We start from the raw sequence: 17504 nt of genomic DNA, 5'->3' as shown, positions 1-17504 counted from the left end.
ATGTAGGAGCTCAGTTCTCAGCCCAGACCTACTGAATCAGAATCTGCATTTCAACCATCTTGGGGTGCTCTGTAAACACCCTCAAGCTTATGGAGGACAAAGCAACACAGTACCAGACATAGCAAGAAGCTGAGAGTTGATTTTTCCCTAAATGATGGCTTGATTTAGGCAGCTGAGGCCCAATGTGGGAAATGGTAGCACAATCAATTAGTAGAGTCTGGGTTCCAGAAAACAAGATGCTCTGATCACATGTGTGTTCTGGAAATCTCAAGTCACTGCTGAAAATTATTAAGTCTTCAGTCTGACCATTTGGGAAGCCAAGATGTTCAGATGGAAGGAAGCATCCAAGTTCTTTGTATTTATGGAAGAATTCCCTACAAGGAGTTTTGTCCAGCAAACAAAATCACTTAGCCAGAATAAACAGGTTCCTCTGAGAGATCTCTTGTCCAGAATGAAAACTGAACTATATCTTTTTTTAAAAAAGATTTTATTTATTTGAGAGAGAGAGAGAGTTACAGACAGTGAGAGCAAGAGACAGAGAGAAAGGTCTTCTATCTGCTGGTTCACTCCCCAAGTGGCCACAGAAATGGGAGCTGGGCTGATCTGAAGCCAGGAGCCAGGAGCTTCTTCTGGGTCTTCCACGTGGGTACAGGACTCAAGGACTTGAGCCATCTTCCATTGCTTTCCCAGGCCCTAGCAGAGAGCTAGATCAGAAGAGGAGCAGCTGGGAATAGAACCAGTGCCCATGTGGGATGCCAGTACCACAGGTGAAGGATTAACCTATTGTGCCACAGCGGCAGCCCCTGAACTCTTATCTTTACCTGCAGGTACTTGAAGCTGAAACAGAAATCCCCTCCTATGCCAGCTTGGGTCCACTTGAACTCCTCTTTCTGCAAGGATGTGAGAAACTCAGAGCAGATGGTCAGTTGAGGGGTTAATTTGCTGCTCTGCTAAACTGCCGGCCCTGAGACTGTCATAGGAGAGAAGAGGAAGCAAGTGGAGAAATCTTTGATCCTCAGTTCAGCCAACTTCTGGAAAGTTGAATGGGAGATCAAACATGAACAGCAGTGTGGTCTCTGGGCTCTGTCCAGGGCTATAGGAATCCAATTCTCCAATAATCATCCAACTTTGACAGAAGTCAACCAAGAAAGCTTGCCAAGGAAAAGGCTTGACTGAGTGGAGGGCTGAAGCCATGACAAAAGCAGGAAAGGGAGAGAGGGTTACAAAGTCCTGGGGCTGTCTTCATTGGATTACCCCTCCTGTGAATCTCCTCCTTTAACCAGCAAGCCTTTCTCACAGAAAGCAAAGAAAATGAAGAGGAAGCGGAGTGATTGTGTGCGTGTTTAGACTTGGCTAAAAGTTTAGGGGCCTGTCCTTGGTTTTTCTGTGCTAAGGAGTCACGCATTCTCAGCCTGGGGGATGGACTTACTGTTCAAATAGCAGTGTGCCCTATGGATCATGGCGACATGTCTGTTCAGACTACGTGTGGTATCCACCTCCTATCTGCTTATGCCTTGTAGTGTATAAAGCATTTTCACATCCATTTTCTTCTCATTTATCCCAAGGAAGGGAACAGAGTGCTCTGGAATCCAAGACTGATTGCTGCCTGTCTCCTCAGCCAAGTTTTACTCTAAGAATCCTGGTCCTAAGTGATGCAGAGGACAAATTGATCAAAGTCCAGAAAAATTCTACAAGTCCAGTCACAACTACTACAGAGGCAGAATCTCATTACAGTCACTGGAATAGAGCCAACTGCCTGGAAACTTGGCAGAAGCCATGGCAGATAGGCAGAGCAACACTTCTCATAATTGCCCGAGTGTCCAAACTGATACGACTTGACTTTGGTACCCACAGACTCCTTGCACAGAGCAGATTCTGTGCAAAAGTGGTACCCTCAAACACAGTTTCTACTCATACTCTTGGCCCTAAGCCACATTCTTCAGCCTACTTAGCTGTCAAATGTCCTGGCCACTGCTGTGACACTGATTATCTCTCTCCTTCCTCTCACAATCCTCCCTTCACCCTGCCAACCTGTGCCTTTACAACCCTGACTTTTTATCCCTGTCAATCACAACCTTGCTATCCTTCAGTATCATTCTTTTCATATCCAATCTAGTTCAAAAGACACTGTGCCTCAAAAGATGAGCACATCAGTCTGTTTGGGCAGTGGGGTGAGGGGGACCAACTTTCCAAGAAAAGCTTCATAAATCCACAGCTGGAAACAGCCCACTACAGAGTCAACCAGAAAAGGCTGCCACAGAAACTAACCTAATCCGGTGAGTTCCAGGACTCTTAAGTGTGCTGGCCTGGCCAGCTCACACCTCGTTAGGTGAGCTGACACCACTTGTGCTTATTGGTAACAAAACTCAGTCCCTTCTCTCAAGAGGATTAGACTCCAGCAAGGGAGACAGACATTAAACATGCAATTGCAGCCTTGGGGAATGCTTGCTGCCACAGAAATTTCCCAAATGCTCTTGGAACATGTTACAAGTAGCATTGCCACATTTTCCAACTTCAGAGAGGCAAAATTCCCATTAAGAGGTGGTTAATGAAATCTACTGGTCTAAGAAAGTAGTCCTTGGCATTAATTCTACAGAACCTGATCACATGGTGTCAATATTCTTTATACCTGTTGGACAGAGTCGAGATCATTGTCCTTTTATAACAAGGGCCCCTGAGTCTTGCAAATCCCTAGCATCTGCAGGGTGATTCATAAGGCTGAGGTCTATCTGGCTTCCAGGTAGAGAAAATTTGCAGGTTCTGTGCTCAGACAGAGGATGGGAGCTCCAGAAAGACCTGCAGACTGCAGGCTTCATGATCTTGAGCCACTCAAATCATTCATCTCCATTCTCTCCTCTGTTCAGTGGGTATATTGGTACCCTTCTTACAACGATTTTTGTGGAGATTAAGTAAAAAAACATCTGCTGCACCATCTGGCTCACAATTGAAGGAAAAAATACTGTTTTTGCCCTTTCTTTCTTGTCTTCCCTTTCCCAAAGTTTGTGGGGATTCTAGAATGTAGGAGTCAGAATAGAATTTGAAATCATCTAATCCAAGTTTTCTCTTGTACAGATTTGGAAGCTGAAATACAGCTTTCCAATCAGCAAATCCCTCCAAAAACAATATTGAGCAACTGCTATTATCTGCTTAAATTAAATCATTCTGTATATGCGGGTGAGGCTCGGTTGTCCCGATAGCTTCCTCAGCCGTGAAGAAAGGATAATAATCCTGACCCGCTAGCACTGTGTGAGACTCAAATCAGAGTATCAATTATCATGTTGTTTTAAGGCTTGTTTAAGGTTACAACCTGCCTTGAGCAAAAGCGATGTAGGGAAAACAAAGAACTTGCATTTCTTATATCTAATATTGTTTTAAAATCCAGACTACTTAGAAGCAGACAGCCTAAGATACTAACAAATCTTGCCGTAATCCTTTTGGAATAGCGAAAGAAGTCAGAGTTAGGAAACATCTCCTCTTGCCCCTGGTGAAGAAGGGCCGTGTGTTTCAGAACTAAGGTAGAAACTATGAGGGATCCATCGTGTATCTCCCTTTCCATCCCAGTAGGAAGAGAGTGACTGTGGAGTGCATTCAGAAGGGAACAGAACTGATGAGTGTAGGCAAAAAAAAATCCAGTTTATGAAATCTTGACATTCTGAATCAAGTTTAAACTTGAGGGACCAGCATTATGGTGTATCGGGGTAACCTACCACCTGCGACGGTGGCATCCCATATGAGCATTGGTTCATGTCTGGGCTGCTCCACTTCTGATCCAGCTCTCTCCTATGGCCTGGGAAAAGCAGCAGAAGATGGTCCAAGTGTTTGGGCCCCTGCCACCACGTGGAGACCTGGATGGCGCTCCTGGCACCTAGCTTTGACCTGGCCCAATGCTGGCCATTGAGGCCATCTGGGGAGTGAACCAGTAGATGGAAGATCTCTCTTTCCTCTCTCTGTCACTGTAACTTTGCCTTTCAAAATAAATAATTAAATTTTTTTATGAAAGTTTAAACTGGAGCCTTCTTTGAGTCTCATGGCAAAAACTTGCTAAGATTCTACCTGTTAACAGTTTCTGGTTCGCTTTCACATTCCGCAAGGAGGCCCATAGTATGGAGTTATAATTACGATGGGCAGAGGTGTCTGTTTTCATGGCAGTCTGGCATCTGATATTTACCGAGTACCCAGTGTATATCAGGAACTCTTAAGATAGAACGTTCTTCAAAGATTTAATGAGAAAATGAGGTTGGTGCACTGTGGGGCTAGGAATATGACCTTTCCTTCCCTCGTACAGCAGTGGCTACTGGAATGAGTCTGCTTCTTTACTGTTTAGATGCAGGACCATAACTGCCCTTGTACCTTGTGAAATGGGCTACCAAGAGTATTTCCCTTATGTGATTGGTTAATCGTGGATGATTAAGTATAAGTTATTAGTATATGCAAAGTACTGAGAACATCACCTAGCATAGAGTAAGTTCTATACAAATTATTTTTTAGAAAAGATTGTATTTATTTGAAATGTAGAGTTACAGACAGAGAGAGGGAGAGATGGAGAGAAAAGTCTTTCATCTGCTGGTGCACTCCCCAGATGGCTGCAAGGCCGGAAGCTGGCCTGATCCAAAGCCAGGAACCAGGAGTTTCTTCTGGGTCTCCCACTTGGGTGCCCAGGGCCCAAGCACTTGGGCCATCTTCCATTGCTTTCCCAGACCACAGCAGAGAGCTGGATAGAAAATGAAGCAGCTGGGCCTAGAAGCAGCACCCATATGGGATTCCAGCACCGCAGGTGGAGGCTTAGCTCACTACGCCACAGTGCCAGCCCTGTACAAATTATTTTTATGGTTAATTTCTTTCCTCCTTCCCTCCCTCTCTAGTATCTTCTCTTCCACGGTCCTGATAGGACAGAAGAGCTCTTCCTGACAACACAATTCCTTTGGAATCATCATTTTTAGTCCATTGATCTCCTCTCAGCATCAAAAGAGTTAAGATCCTTTCAAAACCAAATACCTGAGCCACATGCCTCTCCTGCTCCTTTACAGAGGCTAAGGCCTTGATCATTTCTTAATGTAACTACTTCAGGAAATTTGTCGCGCTAATAATGTTAATATGCCTTATTTCTACACTGCTCACGCCCTGAGCTCTCAATCACTTCAAAACACAGTGATTGAAATTTTTCAAAAGTCTTTGATTTGGAAGTTGTTATGTAGAACACTAGTCAAGTATAAATATGGCAGAGTGATTTAGGGCGGCTGGGGCAATCCAAATGTTTAAGCCTGTTTCAAATAATTATCAATCTTTCTGCTCTGCATTTTCAAGATCCCCCTCCCTTCTTCTTCATTTGTGAAGGAGTGGTCCTCGGCGAGGCCTGAGCATGCTGTTGAGGCAGCCAAGTGCCTCTCTGTTCCCCACACTATGTCGCCTTGTCATAATCATGGTAGCAAATCCTTAATGGCTTGTGCTGTTCCTGGTACCAGAGTCGGGTTACAGAAAGAACTGTTCACATAGAATCAAAAGTTCATTCTATGTCTGCATCAACCCAGGCAGGCTCCTCCCAAGCCGCTGCTCTGAGGATGTGCAGCCAAGGAACAGTACCCTGATCTGTTCTTCCATCAGTCAGTTCACATGTCTACCAGCCCAAGCAGCTGCCTTGAAATCGTGGGTTCCAGAAGAACTGCATGCTCTGGGATGTCTGGTCTTGCACCATTTCTCATCCTTGCAGCTCCACTTGTCTTTCTCCAGCCACTCCCACCTCTGCCAGTTCTGCTCGGAGCTTGATCAGAGAAGACGGGGGTTACCTGGCAGGGCTCTCTTTGTCTTGGTGTACACCATACACCTTCTCTTCCCTCCCCAGGGCTTCTCTGAGTTGGTGGTGAGAGGCAGTGGTAGAACCTGGTTAGCCACATGCATTTGCAACAGGACATGTGGGCAAAGGAGTGGCCAAGGATCTATCTCCACCAATGGAAGAGAGAAGATGATAGATAAACTCCCAGGTGACAGTTCCAGGGCACATTTCATGATGCTCCTCACTGTGAGAAGCATCAACTTCTCACAGAAGCAGCCAGTTAGTTCCATATTCTGGCACTGGTTTTCCCTACTATGACGTTTTACTGTCTCATTCCTCGTACAAGTGCTCTCTCTTCTTAAATCATCTACTTGCACACAATTGCCTTCACCTCCGACTCTGTTTCCAGGGGAACCCAAAAATTGCTTCCACCCAGGAACATTGGGCTCAGAAAAGTACTAGGCCCCCCAAAAATTGACTTGGAAGAGCCAGAGTCCACAGATTCCCAAGAACAAAGGGAACGAAGCCAGGGACACCTTCACACAGAAGGACAAGGTGCCCCAGTTGCCTGAGCACAGAACGACGGGGGCAGGAGCTACCTCAGCACAAAGGGTCTGCTTCAAAGATTGGTTTCAGTGCCAAAGAGCCAGCAAGTAGAATTACTTCTGCAAAATTCCTCCAAGTGACAGCTACCACAGCTAAGAGGACCAGGGGCCTTGGCGTAATAAGACCAATAAATACAATGTCTTTGAATAGAAGCATAGGTCCAGCTTAGACAACAGTTGCCTCCATGTAAATGGGCCAAGGCTCAAGGTTTGCTCCACATAGAGGTGCAGAGCCCCAGGTATCTGGGGTACAGATTAGCCAGCCTCAACTCTATAGCCACACACACATGGTGCCAGCCACTTCTCCCTTTCTTACTGATGGAGAGAAAGCACATGAGGAAGAGCACTAGGTCTGGGAAAAAATAAAATATGAGAGTGATAAAGTCCTCTGTAACTATGGGAATCATCGCGCACTTCATGTTGACAATGCCACTGTTTGGGAACCAGATGATTCCTAGAGGCCAACAGGAATGCAGATTTATTACTATTATCATCATCATTATAATGAGCATTACTGAGTCTGCGTAGCTCTAGTTTACAAAGCCTTTGCAATCCTTCCTGGCAGGTTTTGGCATTCCCTGTCATTCTATAGAGGAGGAAACCTTAACTCAGAAAGTGGCACTCGCCCAAGACACTCATGTTGTGGGTGGCAGAGGCCCTGGCTTTTTTCCTACCCCAGTGTGCCAGAAAAGAGAGTTGGCTCCATGTGCCCATGTTCTCCAGCTTTAATTGGAATGACACCAAGAGAGAATAACTCTGCTTAAGAACCCCGAGATGCTGGTACTCTGTCTCCCTCTTCCCCAAGGCCGGCCATTCCTGGGTAGTGCTCACCTCATGCTGTCACACAGAGAAGAGTCTCGGGCCTATATTTGAGTAATAAGACATGACACGCCATGCATTTCTAGGACAGTAGGACATGCCTGGGGTGCTGGTGAGAGGCTGAGGTAGAGGAAGTTTCTTTAAGCATCACTTGGGCTATTATAAAGTATCATATATAAATCAAGTGGAGATGGGTGTGAGTCAAAGAGATAGACAGCCATGTAGAAGGCAGTGCCAGCATGGTTGTGACATCATCACCAATGAATGCCGCAGCTCCTCCTTGCGGAATCCCCAAGGGATTTGACAATTTCAGACCCAAGAAGTGTTCAGGTTCAAACTCACCCTCAGGGTTTTGAAACTGTCAGAGTGTTTGGAGCTGCAAGATCAATCATCCCATGATGTCTGCCCTGGGCCAGTATAGTGTGATCCAAGTGAATCTAGGCTTAGAGGCTCTATGAAAAAGGCCTCCCAGCAAACCCATACTTGCCATTGGGTAATCACTAGATTTGCACGTCTCAAGGTCTTGTGGGTTGTGGTTGTGGTTTTACACTCTATTTGGGGGAGAGGCCTTTACTCTCTGCCAGGTTAAATGACTAGCAGGCATTAAAGATGGCTGCCAAGCTGATCAGAAACAGACCTCTAGGCTGATCTGCAACTAGATCCCTGGCTCTGATGTTTCAGCCAAGGTTCGGCAAATCCAGGCCACATGCCTGGTCTCTGTGGGGTGTTCTCGTGTGCGGCAACCAGGCTGTGATTAGGAGCAGTAATATTTTCCAGAGACTTTGCCCTCAGGGAACTGACAATCTGGAAGAAGGTATAAAACAAATACACTGAGATAAATCCAATATGGAGCAATAAAAAAAAAACACTAAGACCAAGTCATGTTTAGCTATATCCTTGGTGCGTGGCAAAATGTTGAGGATAATAGTTTTTTATCCAGTGCTTGTTGAAGGGATGAAAAGCCCTAAGAACCCAAAATGCTAAAGAAGTCCAGGTGCTCTAAGCCTCACTTTTTTTTTTTTTTTTTTTTTTTTTTTAGGTTATAGAGAAAGGAAAAGTGGAACTTACTTTCTCTGCCTTGCTTGCAGGAGTTAGAGTGAGAATTAAAATATGAACATTTTATTGTGAGCTGTAAACCACCATCCAGTTGTATGTGATTGGCCATGGAAGTTACAGTCACAAATTTGGCCAGCAGTAACAATGACAATCCAAAGAGAGGATTTTCTTGGTACTGTGGGAGGTTAGTATACATTTCAGCCTCTTTTCCTTCTTCCTTACCTCCACTGTCAATGACTTAAACTAGACCTAGGCAGCCAAGAAATTTGCTTATCAATCTTTTAGTAATGCCTGCATGGTATAATACATTGAAGAGGAGTGTGAAATTTCATCTAAACTCAATATGGAAGTGCTACGATCACTTAATGATGTCTGCTATGGGCATGGACTAGGAAATAGTAGCATGTGTGCATTTATTTCACCATTCTTTGCCTGGACGCTTATTTTCTCATTCAGCCTAATTGTTTCTTAACTGGTCTCTATCTTCCATTGTTATTGAACCCTAATTCATTTTTGGCTTCTGCCACCAAAATGGTCTCTTTTTTTTTTTTTCCAAAAAAATAAATCTGACCATGATATTCCCCCACTGAAGTCATTCAGGGATTTTCTCCTTGTTCCAAAGAATGTAGTCAAACTCCTCAGCAAGGCCAACCAAGCCCACAGTAATTTGATCCCTACCCTACTAAATCATCTCTGGCTGGAAGCCCCTACTTAGCACCCTAGCCATACCAAGAGAACACAGCCAGCTTCCTCCCTAAACACATTCTGAGCAAGTCACCAGTCTCAAATCTACCCATCCTTAGTCCCAAATGCATTTATTTTCACTTCTTGAAATCTTTATTCATCACCTTCAAGTAGGATTGGTCTCTTCTCCTTTACCCCTCGGCACATTACACAGATATCTGTTACAGCCTTTATCCTGTGCAAACATATTTCTTTGCTTGTTTACCTCCTTCACTAGATTGAGAATTTTGTAATAGAGAAGACCACGTCTTATGTATGCATCTTTGTAGTTATGTTCTGTACTATGCCTGGCATAAATATATACTCACTACATATGTGAAGAATAAATACATGAGATGCAGAAGGTACTGAATTAGCATGTCTTACAACCAGCCCTTTTTTTGGGGTCCTTCATAAGTCACTATCCTTGGATCTGATTGGGCCCAGGGAGGGCACAGAACTAAGACAGCCATTCTGTATACTAAGTAATGCTTCATGGACCATACTACAAGGAGAATACTATAAGGAGAATTCTAACAAAGGGTTAATTGATAGGTTGGCCATGAACTAACAAACCATGTCTGGATACACTGGCATCCGTATGGGCACTGCTCTACTTCCAATCCAGCTCCCTGCTGTTGGCTTGGGAAAGCAGTGGAAGATGGCCCAAGTGCTTGGGCCACTGCCCAGTGTGGGAGACCCAGAAGAAGCTCCTGGCTCCTGGCTTCCAATGGGCCCAGCTCCGGCTATTGCAGTGATTTGGGGAGTGAACTGGCAGATGAAAAACATCTCTCCCTCTCTCTCACTGTAACTCTGCCTCTCAGATAAATAAATCTTTAAAAAAAAAAAAAAGCGGACCTTGAGATAAAGAAAGAGCCAGTTAATAGTTGAAGAAGACAAAAGACAGGAGAAGGCCAACTTGGGCACCAAAAGACATCAGATGTTATGAGTAAACAGTAATGAATAAGGCAAAAATGACATTTACCCTGAGTAGAGAACAGGGAGATTGGTTGGTTAGAGAGAGCAGACAGAATAAACTTCGATTTCTGAGGGAGGGTCTCTATACCTGTATTGATTCTGAAGAACTTTCTGGTTTCCATAACACATTCCCACTACATTGTTCATTATTCCTAAATAACTGAATGTGTTTCCACTAACTCCAGACGGTCTTGGGGATGGTCTATTTTGAAATATAAGGTCCAATGTTTTATTTATTTCTTTGAGACAGACAGAGAGAGGGAAGGGGGGGGAGAGAAGGAGAGAGAGAGAGAGAAAGAGAGAGAGAGAGAGAGAGACCAGTCTTCTTTTTTGCTAGTTCATTCCCCAAATGGCTGCAATGGCCAAAGTTGTGCCCATCTGGGTCTCCCACATGGTTGCAGGGGCCCAAACACTTGGGCCATCTTCTACTGCTTTCCCAGGCCATTAGCAGGGAGCTGGATTGGAAGAAGAGCAGCTGGGACTTGAACAGGTGCCTGTATGGGATGCCAGCACTGCAGGCAGAGGCTTAACCTACTACACCACAACACTGCCCCCAAAGTCCATTGTCTAATAAATAGGACAAGTAAGATTCAAAAGCCAGAAATCTTTTTATTGAACGACTAGAGTAGATATCTGAGTAGCTGAAAAGCTGTTCTTTGTGAGACAAACAGCAGGTATACACTATATGAGCACTTCTCAAACTCTACTGGGCACACCCATCACCTGAAAATCTGGCAAATTCAGATTCTCATTCAGGGGGAATTAGATGGGACCTGAGATTGCTCATTTCTAAAAAGCCTCCACGTGAGGCTGCTGCTGCTGCTCTGAGGATGGCACTTAGAGTAGTAAAGTTCTGTGTGGTCCCAGAGGGAAGAACGAGGACCCACTGGAGGAAGGTGAGTGACAACACTTCTAGCTGGAGAACTTGATACCTGCTGATGGCTGCGGGGAAGGAATGGGGTGCTTCAGTAACATGAGAGACCAAACAGAAGCTAGGCAACCATTTGGCAAATGAGCATTGTAGAGAGAATCTCTGCTCTGCATGGCAGGTAGACCATTAGAGCCAATTTTCAGCATTTTTGTTTATGCATGGCTAGATTATTTTGACAACACTGTCCCTGTTTCTTTCTAAATTCTTGTTTATTTTCATTTTTTTAGAAAGGAAGACACACAAACATGGGGGTGGATGTTAGTGGGGGAGACATGAAGAGGGAGATTTTCCATCTGCTGGTTCATTCTCCAAATGCTTACAAAACCCAGGACTCAAGTCAGGCACTCCAGTATGGGAGGCAGGCAACCCAACCACTGGGCCATGTGCCCACTTCCCCAGCTTGCACATTTCTAGATTGACATAAATAATCTTACCTCATATGCTCATATGTTATTTATTCCTTAATAGAAAATGTTAAAAATGTTTAATAGTCTACTATATAGAACAAAATGAAGATTGAGTGATTTAAATGAATACTTAATTAGGGCTAGCCAATAAGCTCCAGGGAGTAGGGAAATATTTTGTCTGTTTTGTATGTAACATGTAGTATGTACTTAATAAATGTCTGTAGAATGGATGAAAGCAAACCTGAAAACAGATACATAAAAATTTTACCCATAGGACTTATCCATTGTATCTTTTTTTTTTTTTTTTTGACAGGCAGAGTGGAAAGTGAGAGAGAGACAGAGAGAAAGGTCTTCCTTTTGCTGTTGGTTCACCCTCCAATGGCCACCACAGCTGGTGCGCTGTGGCCGGCGCACTGCACTGATCCGAAGGCAGGAGCCAGGTGCTTTTCCTGGTCTTTCATCGGGTGCAGGGCCCAAGCACTTGGGCCATCCTCCACTGCACTCCCCGGCCACAGCAGAGAGCTGGCCTGGAAGAGGAGCAACCGGGAAAGAATCAGGCGCCCCGACTGGGACTAGAACCCGGTGTGCCGGCGCTGCTAAGTGGAGGATTAGCCTAGTGAGCCGTGGCACCGGCCTCCATTGTATCTTAAAATACAAAGTGTTCCAGTTGTATTTTTAAAAATAACTTTTGAAAATTCCTTATCCTATGCTGCTTGGGCCATTACTTTTATTTTTAAAGTTTGATTGATTGATTGATTGATTTGATTTGAAATGCACACACACATACACACAGATTCTATCTTCTGGTTCACTCCCCAAATCCCTGCAACAGCTGGGTGTAGACCAGGCCAAAGCCAGGAGTCTGGAATTCATTGCAGGTCTCCTAAGTGGGCAGCAGGCACACAAGTACTTAAGCCATCCCCTGCTGTGTCCCAGGTGTGCATTAGCAAGAAGCAGAATCAGAAGCAGAGTTAAGACTTGAACCCAGGTACTCAAATACGGATGTCCCAAGTAGCGACTTAACTGCTGTGTCAAAAGCCCACACCCACCTGAGCTATTCCAAATTCAGTCAAAATGCCAAAATTGTGGTTCTAGATTTATAATACTTAATAGAATTATGACCACCTCAGGAAACTTTTTAAAAGTCTTATACAGGAAAAGATGTTTTGGATTTTTTTTTAACAACATAAAAGAAATCCTTACACATCCCAGGATTGTCTCTGTTATCGGAGTCTGCTTCTTGAGAAGATCTGAATCCTTGTCATTCTGCTGTATAGACTTGTCAGAACATCCTGGGATCTGGCTTAGGATCCCAAATGCCAGCTCCATCTCTGAAATGCCATAGGGTACCTATTTTTATATTCTATAGATGCTGCTTCCTGTGCACTGAATGAAATTTCTCCTACGGCCCACTACACCTCCACTGGGAAGTCCAATCACAGATCTCATAACAGCTAGCACATTTTTCTATTAGAATGGTGGTGTTTGAGTGATGGCTGGTGGGACCATGAGGCAGTGTTACCCAGCCCTTCAGGTGCAAGCAACTTCTGCTTGCTGCCCTCTGATACTTCTCATGCTCCTAAACCTCCCCTTGGGCCATTCACTCTCGGCACTCACTCCACCCTCTCCCGACATTGACTTTCTGAACCCACATCCTTTAGCCAGTCCTACAGGTGGAATCTGCCTGATGCTCCCATTTTTGCCTCCAACCTGGACTCACTTCCAGCTTCTGTCCTATTCACACCAGCAGCTCAACTTAGAACGCAACCCCAGAGCTTCCTTCATACTCTCCTCCTCTCGGGTCCTACCTGCTCCCCTGCCTTTGTCAACTCTCTTTCCCTAGCCTCCCCCTGAAGCCAAGGTTCCAGAAAGACATCAGGAGTTCCATGGTCAGCCTCCTTCCAGCTCAATGCCGTGCTGCTAGAGAGGAGATCAAGCCAGCCCATTGCTGCCTTTCTTTCTCTCAATTGCAGCCAGTTTCTCTAAGCCACAGGTCAGACTGAGGCCCCAATGTACTCTTCTTCCAATACAGAGAGGGAAATGAGATGAGACTGAACCTTGGCCAAACAAAAAATATTTCTGATTGCTTTTTTTTCTGAGACACACCATAACTCGCCTGCCTGCAGCAAAGTGGTGATATTCCAGTGTCTGTTTGATAAGCACACCAGACAAGCCTAGAGACCATGGGAACCAAGAGAAAATGGCACTGGGGGGTTACACGAGCCTCGGATGTACTCCCGGACAGAACAAGTGCTATTGTGGGTTGACACAGACCAGAGCCCAAAGCAGATGCTGGTTCATTCTGTTCTCAGAGGAAAAGTCAGCTGGAAATGGGGCTTTGAGACAGGGTCAAAGGAGCAATGCTCTTTCTGGCTGGCAGCCCTCATCCCAGCCTTGTCTCCGCAGAATCTCACTGGGAAAGAGACAGAACCCAGAAAAATTTGTGACTGTCTTTAAAATTAACCGTGATTGATATTTGTCCAAGGAAGTGAATGGATCCAGGAGGGGGAGATGTCTGATCGGAAGGCTGAGTAGGAGAGTTCCCAAATTCGCTTTCTGTCCCATTAAAGTCTCATTAGGGCAAATCCTTTGGGAGACCTAAGAAAGTCAGTCTGGAAGCATTTGGAAAAGCAGATATCTGGGGAGGAAAGAGGGAGTCAATGTAGATGTTTTCCATTGGATGGGGACAGCAGCAAGAACCGGGCAAAGAGAATCATCAGAGCTGATGGGGGGAATATTGAAGGTCATCAAATTCAGCCTCTTGATTTTGGAGAGAGGCAGAGTAGGGCACAAAAAGAAAAGGGACACATCCAAGGTCACCCTGCCTCAACCATGGGGGCAGGGGAGGTGAACCAGGGCCATCACTCAGGTCACCCGGTGTCCTCAGGTGTTTTTCCTTGCACTGAGCCTTGAAGGACAGTCCAAGATTTGGCAAGGACACTGCTTCCCTTTGCTGCAGCTCTGGAGCCAGGGAGAAATGGGCCAGGTCCTCGATGCAGCTCTCAGGGAAGTCTCTAGCAGGTTGTCAAGGGCTGGAGCCAGTGCTGAGCTGGCAAAGGAGGGTGGGGAGCAGTGCTTAGAAATCCTAAGCACTGAAAGGTGGCCTGTAATTGTAAAATTCCATTTCCTTTCAATTAGCAGCTGATTGCATTTGATGAGCTGCAACATTGTTTCCTCCGTGTAGATTAGGAGTCAGAGCAGTCAATGAGCTGTGAAATTCTCTCCCTGCTGAAACAATAGACAGTGATTAAAGCACAGCTAATCCGATCATTATAGCCAGAGCCCACTGATCATTAGCTGCTAACCAGATCCCCGAGAGCTGCTCCAGCCTGCCAGGGCGGAGGGGGTGCAGCAGGTCAAAGCTACCAATATGCCGCCTCCCTCCTCTTTGTGCCCAGAAGTCCCCAGTGGGCCTGAGGGCTGCATGCACACCAGGATGCTGTGCTGGCTGCGGGCGGTGAGTCTGCGAGAGGCAGCTTGAGGCAGGGAGAGAGCTAGGGCTTCACAGGCAGATGTAACGGAGATCCCATCCCATCCTACCCCTTGCCACCACACCCAGTTTGTGGTTGAGCCACTGAGCCCAGGATGAGTTATTGGCCCCAAATCCTTAATAATACCTCCCTTGTGTGGCTGTTCCGAAGATTAATATCGCAGCTTAGGTAAAAGCCCTGGCATAAGGCTACAAGTCAGAAATAACACTAACTAACATTTTCAAGTGTTTGCTACGTGCCCAGCACCTTTCCAAGAGCTTTATATGGATTAACTTGGCCAATCCTCATAACAGCCCTGATAAAGTAGATTCTATTATTATCTCTGTTTTTCCAATGAGCAATACAGAAGTTCAGTAACTTGCTCAAGATCAGTTAGCCCTAAGTGACAGAGCTGCGATTTGAACCAGGCAAGCAGCCATTAGCCACCTCACATTACGGTTTCTAAAAAAAAAAAAAAAAAAAGCTAAAAAGCTAACATTCAGCTAACATTCATGGTCTCCCTTTGCCAGGCCTGTAGTTTTTTAAACTTTACCGTGCAAAACAATGAGTTAGAGAGAGTGCAAAATATGCAAACCATGGGGTCCAACCCCCTGAGATCCTGCTTCAGCAGGCTACAGACAGGACCCAGGAATTAGTGTGTCATTAAGCACCATGTGCAATGCTACTGCCTGGTTCATGATGAGTGAGGCCACAATTGCATGCATAGAGAACCGGAGGGAGGCAAAAACAGAGCTTCTAGAGCCACATGCATCAGGGTTTGAAATTCTGCATCTTCTCTTTCACGAGTGCCCTATAAAATCATCATCCAAAGCAGGACACTTTTGAGAACGAAAAGGGAAATCAGTAATTATAAATGGGGATTGTCTGGGCCAAACACGCAGGACCACAGGAAGGATGCAGACTTAATGCTTCCAAAGCAGCATTGATGAGGGACAGACAGGGAATCTGCGGATCTGAAAAGTGTTCTCTGCTGTCTCTCGGAGTTCCCCAGCAGCGCTGAGCTCCAGCTGCCGCCAGGGCAAACAGCTCGATAACTCAACCTCTATTTCTTCCTCCCTTTCCCTATGTTGTATTTCACATCCCCATGGGTTATTTCCTGGACTCATCTCCCAAATGGATTATTTGTGCCCTAACCCTTCCTTGGAGTCTTTGGAGCTCAGAACAACCACCCTACCATTTAGGAGCAGTGTGACCTTAGACGAGTACGTAAGCTTCCATTTCCTTAAGAATAAAGTGGAAATGCATAGAGAACACATGTAGAGTATAGGAAGCAGCGAGGAGCAGTAAGCATACGATTCTGTCACCATGAATGTTATTATTTTTTTTTTTTTTGACAGGCAGAGTGGACAGTGAGAGAGACAGAGAGAAAGGTCTTCCTTTGCCGTTGGTTCACCCTCCAATGGCCGCCGCGGCCGGCGCGCTGCGGCCGGTGAACCGCACTGATCCGATGGCAGGAGCCAGGAGCCAGGTGCTTTTCCTGGTCTCCCATGGGGTGCAGGGCCCAAGCACCTGGGCCATCCTCCACTGCACTCCCGGGCCACAGCAGAGGGCTGGCCTGGAAGAGGGGCAACCGGGACAGAATCCGGCGCCCCGACCGGGACTAGAACCCGGTGTGCTGGCGCCGCTAGGCGGAGGATTAGCCTAGTGAGCCGCGGCGCCGGCCATCCATGAATGTTATTGCAAGTGGCGGTGACACTGGGCTTAGTTCTGACGCCCGTGCAGAAGCATCTTTGCACTGCCATGGTTGCTGCCATGTGCTGTTGCATAATGCTCTCTAACATCAGCCTCTCCCACGTGCAAGGTGGAGCCACAGTGTGCCCAGGCTGCTGGCCCCTTATTTCGCTACACCACGGGCTTGCTGTGTACAGGGTCAGTGGAAGACTTGGTATCATGGTGTTTTCAAATTTGCTTTGAGGAATGATTCAGAATGGCCACTTCTGAAGAACACATGATTTCATTACCAAATGCAGAGTATTGAAGACCAGCACACATTTCTTTTTCTTTTTAAGGTGTATTTATTTGTTTGAAACTCAGATTGACAGAGGGAGAGAAAGAGACAGAGACAGAGAGATCTTCCATCTACTGGTTCATTCCCCCAAATGGCTCCAAGAAACAGGGTAGGCCAGGCTGAAGCCAAGAGCCAAGCGAGTAACTCCATCCAGGTCTCTCTCCCATGTCGGGGGCAGGGGTTCAAGGACTTGGGCCTGCATCTGCTGCTTTCTCAGGTACATTAGCAGATTCAAAGCAGAGTGGCTAGGACACAAACCAGCACTCAGATATGGGATGCTGGCATTGTGAAGGGCAGCTTAACCCTCTGGCACAGTGGTATTTCCACAAGACACGCTTGTCACATCTTGAGTTGATGACGACTCTCCTTTTCAAATAGCTTCCACTGCTGCCACTGAACAAAGCCCAAGTGTACCTGTCAAGGCCCTGTGGTAACCTCTCATTCCCAACAAGTCTGCTGGCACAGCTTTTTACCCAATGGCCTCTCCCTCCAGACAACTGCTGAGAAAAACTCCCCTGTGTGGTTTCTCCTTCCTCCTGGTCTTTCTTCCCGTGAAACAAATGGGAGGTAGGATCGCCTACTCCTTTCAGTTCTTTGCCAAGCACAGTTGAACAGCTGATTTCAGTCATTTCTACCTATGGTTTCCTCCTTAAAGCTAATTAGTTTCTTTTCAAGTAATTGCAAATAGTACATTTTCCAGGCCCTTGGAGTCAAGG

This window comes from Oryctolagus cuniculus, chromosome 1, assembly GCF_051225735.1.
Source record: "Oryctolagus cuniculus isolate XC-2025 breed Fujian yellow rabbit chromosome 1, ASM5122573v1, whole genome shotgun sequence".
Classification (NCBI taxonomy): Eukaryota; Metazoa; Chordata; class Mammalia; order Lagomorpha; family Leporidae; genus Oryctolagus; species Oryctolagus cuniculus.
The sequence above is the reverse complement of the archived record's forward strand: the minus strand, read 5'-3'. Positions refer to the sequence as shown.